This window comes from Schistocerca americana, chromosome 3, assembly GCF_021461395.2.
Source record: "Schistocerca americana isolate TAMUIC-IGC-003095 chromosome 3, iqSchAmer2.1, whole genome shotgun sequence".
In the NCBI taxonomy this organism is placed as follows: domain Eukaryota; kingdom Metazoa; phylum Arthropoda; class Insecta; order Orthoptera; family Acrididae; genus Schistocerca; species Schistocerca americana.
The window spans coordinates 591,272,918-591,277,917 of NC_060121.1; the positions used below are offsets into that span (position 1 = coordinate 591,272,918).

The 5,000-nt window shown below is 54.0% G+C and overlaps 1 non-coding gene across 1 annotated transcript in view; it reads right to left on the minus strand.

Moving 5' to 3' along the window:
* LOC124608795 overlaps nucleotides 1-1,671 on the minus strand; it is a 1,910-nt gene extending 239 nt beyond the window's left edge. Inside the window, exon 1 of the ribosomal RNA XR_006979361.1 lies at nucleotides 1-1,671. This exon is cut by the window's left edge and continues 239 nt beyond it. This is a non-coding gene — a ribosomal RNA (small subunit ribosomal RNA).
* Between the last annotated feature and the right edge of the window lie 3,329 nt (nucleotides 1,672-5,000).

Genomic DNA, 5,000 nt, shown 5'->3' on the forward strand with positions numbered 1-5,000 from the left:
GGGAACAATTGCAAGCCCCAATCCCTAGCACGAAGGAGGTTCAGCGGGTTACCCCGACCTTTCGGCCTAGGAAGACACGCTGATTCCTTCAGTGTAGCGCGCGTGCGGCCCAGAACATCTAAGGGCATCACAGACCTGTTATTGCTCAATCTCGTGCGGCTAGAAGCCGCCTGTCCCTCTAAGAAGAAAAGTAATCGCTGACAGCACGAAGGATGTCACGCGACTAGTTAGCAGGCTAGAGTCTCGTTCGTTATCGGAATTAACCAGACAAATCGCTCCACCAACTAAGAACGGCCATGCACCACCACCCACCGAATCAAGAAAGAGCTATCAATCTGTCAATCCTTCCGGTGTCCGGGCCTGGTGAGGTTTCCCGTGTTGAGTCAAATTAAGCCGCAGGCTCCACTCCTGGTGGTGCCCTTCCGTCAATTCCTTTAAGTTTCAGCTTTGCAACCATACTTCCCCCGGAACCCAAAAGCTTTGGTTTCCCGGAGGCTGCCCGCCGAGTCATCGGAGGAACTGCGGCGGATCGCTGGCTGGCATCGTTTATGGTTAGAACTAGGGCGGTATCTGATCGCCTTCGAACCTCTAACTTTCGTTCTTGATTAATGAAAACATACTTGGCAAATGCTTTCGCTTCTGTTCGTCTTGCGACGATCCAAGAATTTCACCTCTAACGTCGCAATACGAATGCCCCCGCCTGTCCCTATTAATCATTACCTCGGGTTCCGAAAACCAACAAAATAGAACCGAGGTCCTATTCCATTATTCCATGCACACAGTATTCAGGCGGGCTTGCCTGCTTTAAGCACTCTAATTTGTTCAAAGTAAACGTGCCGGCCCACCGAGACACTCACTCAAGAGCACCCTGGTAGGATTGCAACGGGGTCCGCCTCGGGACGCACGAGCACGCACGAGGCGCGTCGCACGCCTTCAGCTCGCCCCACCGGCAGGACGTCCCACGATACATGCCAGTTAAACACCGACGGGCGGTGAACCAACAGCGTGGGACACAAATCCAACTACGAGCTTTTTAACCGCAACAACTTTAATATACGCTATTGGAGCTGGAATTACCGCGGCTGCTGGCACCAGACTTGCCCTCCAATAGATACTCGTTAAAGGATTTAAAGTGTACTCATTCCGATTACGGGGCCTCGGATGAGTCCCGTATCGTTATTTTTCGTCACTACCTCCCCGTGCCGGGAGTGGGTAATTTGCGCGCCTGCTGCCTTCCTTGGATGTGGTAGCCGTTTCTCAGGCTCCCTCTCCGGAATCGAACCCTGATTCCCCGTTACCCGTTACAACCATGGTAGGCGCAGAACCTACCATCGACAGTTGATAAGGCAGACATTTGAAAGATGCGTCGCCGGTACGAGGACCGTGCGATCAGCCCAAAGTTATTCAGAGTCACCAAGGCAAACGGACCGGACGAGCCGACCGATTGGTTTTGATCTAATAAAAGCGTCCCTTCCATCTCTGGTCGGGACTCTGTTTGCATGTATTAGCTCTAGAATTACCACAGTTATCCAAGTAACGTGGGTACGATCTAAGGAACCATAACTGATTTAATGAGCCATTCGCGGTTTCACCTTAATGCGGCTTGTACTGAGACATGCATGGCTTAATCTTTGAGACAAGCATATGACTACTGGCAGGATCAACCAGGGAGCTGCGTCAACTAGAGCTGAGCAGCCGGCCGCCCGGGAGTGTGTCCCGGGGGCCCGCGCGAACACGCAAGCGTCCGCTCAATTATTCTGCAAACAGGAGGAGGCTGAGCTCCCCTGCACAATACACCTCGAAACCCTCTCAGGTCCCGGCGGCGCGCAGCGCCGTCCTAAGTACTTGGTCGGGTTCGAGAGTGGCGCAATCGCCCGGAGTTTGGCGAGTAGACGCTTTAGGTGCGACCACCCGTGCTCCCAACTGAGCTTGCCGCTGCCGACAGAGGCCCGGGAGCGTGCTGTCGTGGCATTGCCGGCGGGAGACAACACGCGCCACCTACGGTGGCCGGCAGCTCCAACGCCAGCGCCACAGAAGGACAAAAGCCCCACTTGGGTGCCGAAGCGAACTCTCCCAGCACAGCGCACGCGCCAACACGTCCGCACAGCTGCGATACAATCCACCTGCGAGAACCGCAGAGGCGACCGAGCAGCAGACGGCGTCGCGGCGCCGAGCGCCGGGCGGCGGCGCATCCTCAGCGCACACAGTCCTCAATCGGACCAGCACACTGCAGATGTCCACCGCGCTTCGCACCGGGCCCGCGAGGACCTACTTTGGCCGCACGGCGCCGCGTGCAGGGTGCGCCGGCGCGCAGCTGCGCCGCCTGCCGCCTCCGTCGGCCGGCGCGCCTGCCACTGGCCGCCCCCACCAGCCGGCTGTAGCGCGTGCGCCCACGCACCGCGCGGCCAGCACGCCGGGAGGCCCCCCCTCACCGGCCGGGGACGGTCCCACCCAGCCACCGCCGCGTATCGCTTCACACCCACATGCCATTCACGTTCGTGGGCATGGTGGGTATCGCTGAAACAACCGGTTGGTAGCTCAACCGATCGTCGCCATCACTGATTCACCTCTAGCGAGAACAACCGCACCACAACGGTTTACCAGTTGTTCATTTGCGTAACGTCACCAGCAAACGTAGACGTCCATCGCCATTTGCAAATTCAACGATTGTTGCATGCCTGTGTCAGGTGTCACGACACACTATGTCTGCCCACATACACGCAACAACATGTGCACGCTTCGCGAACACGTGGAAGGTGGCCCCCGTACGTATGCGATGTCCATTGCGCGAACGACTGTCAACCGGCCTCTGTCGCATGTCGCAGATGTGGAACGCAGTGCACCATGCTATCACGGTGTGTGAGAGGAGACGACTACGTCTGACAACACGCGCCACTACATCAACAGACGGCTCATGCTGATCGCCATCCACGGCATACCATACTGCAATCCAGCTCTTATAGGGAGACGACACGTAGCTGAGTGCACAATATTTGGACCGTATGGTTCGCCGTTGTTGGCGCAGTCGTGGTACGGTCACACATGTACCACGATGTATCATTCAGTACATGAGGACCAATGTGCAGTACAGTGTGTGATTTGGACGTACAACATCAGCGGACAGTTGACACAAGCCGTACCACAACGTAGGCTGTGCTTCGCCATGCGAATGCCAATGAACAACTGCGAAGGGCATTGAGCATGTACGTCCTACTGCCATCCGCATTACAGTGTATAGCTGCAAGGTGTTTCACATGAAGCGATACTCTGGGGACCGGGCAGTGCGAGTAGCAAACTATATTGCGGGGGTTGCAGTTAGGCAACACTACACTAATTTAACGCGTCGTATGACAATTACAGAGCAGGTTAAGGCCCAACGTGTGTTGGGTTAAGGCCCAACGTGTGTTGGGTTAAGGCCCAACGTGTGTTGGGTTAAGGCCCAACGTGTGTTGGGTTAAGGCCCAACGTGTGTTGGGTTAAGGCCCAACGTGTGTTGGGTTAAGGCCCAACGTGTGTTGGGTTAAGGCCCAACGTGTGTTGGGTTAAGGCCCAACGTGTGTTGGGTTAAGGCCCAACGTGTGTTGGGTTAAGGCCCAACGTGTGTTGGGTTAAGGCCCAACGTGTGTTGGGTTAAGGCCCAACGTGTGTTGGGTTAAGGCCCAACGTGTGTTGGGTTAAGGCCCAACGTGTGTTGGGTTAAGGCCCAACGTGTGTTGGGTTAAGGCCCAACGTGTGTTGGGTTAAGGCCCAACGTGTGTTGGGTTAAGGCCCAACGTGTGTTGGGTTAAGGCCCAACGTGTGTTGGGTTAAGGCCCAACGTGTCTTGGGTTAAGGCCCAACGTGTGTTGGGTTAAGGCCCAACATGTGTTGGGTTGAGGCCCAACGTGTGTTGGGTTGAGGCGCAACATAGGTTAGGTTGAGGCGCAACATAGGTTAGGTTGAGGCGCAACATGGGTTAGGTTAAGGCACAACATGGGTTAGGTTAAGGCGCAACATGGGTTAGGTTAAGGCGCAACATGGGTTAGGTTAAGGCGCAACATGGGTTAGGTTAAGGCGCAACATGGGTTAGGTTAAGGCGCAACATGGGTTAGGTTAAGGCGCAACATGGGTTAGGTTAAGGCGCAACATGGGTTAGGTTAAGGCGCAACATGGGTTAGGTTAAGGCGCAACATGGGTTAGGTTAAGGCGCAACATGGGTTAGGTTAAGGCGCAACATGGGTTAGGTTAAGGCGCAACATGGGTTAGGTTAAGGCGCAACATAGGTTAGGTTAAGGCGCAACATGGGTTAGGTTAAGGCGCAACATGGGTTAGGTTAAGGTACAATATGGGTTAGGTTAAGGTACAATATGGGTTAGGTTAAGGTACAATATGGGTTAGGTTAAGGCGCAACATAGGTTAGGTTAAGGCGCAACATAGGTTAGGTTAAGGCGCAACATAGGTTAGGTTAAGGCGCAACACAGGTTAGGTTAAGGCACAACACGGGTTAGGTTAAGGTACAACACGGGTTAGGTTAAGGTACAACACGGGTTAGGTTAAGGTACAACACGGGTTAGGTTAAGGTACAACACGGGTTAGGTTAAGGTACAACACGGGTTAGGTTAAGGTACAACACGGGTTAGGTTAAGGTACAACACGGGTTAGGTTAAGGTACAACACGGGTTAGGTTAAGGTACAACACGGGTTAGGTTAAGGTACAACACGGGTTAGGTTAAGGCACAACACGGGTTAGGTTAAGGCACAATACGGTTTAGGTTAAGGCACAACACGGGTTAGGTTAAGGCACAACACGGGTTAGGTTAAGGCACAACACGGGTTAGGTTAAGGCACAATACGGGTTAGGTTAAGGCACAATACGGGTTAGGTTAAGGCACAATACGGGTTAGGTTAAGGCACAATACGGGTTAGGTTAAGGCACAATACGGGTTAGGTTAAGGCACAATACGGGTTAGGTTAAGGCACAATACGGGTTAGGTTAAGGCACAATACGGGTTAGGTTAAGG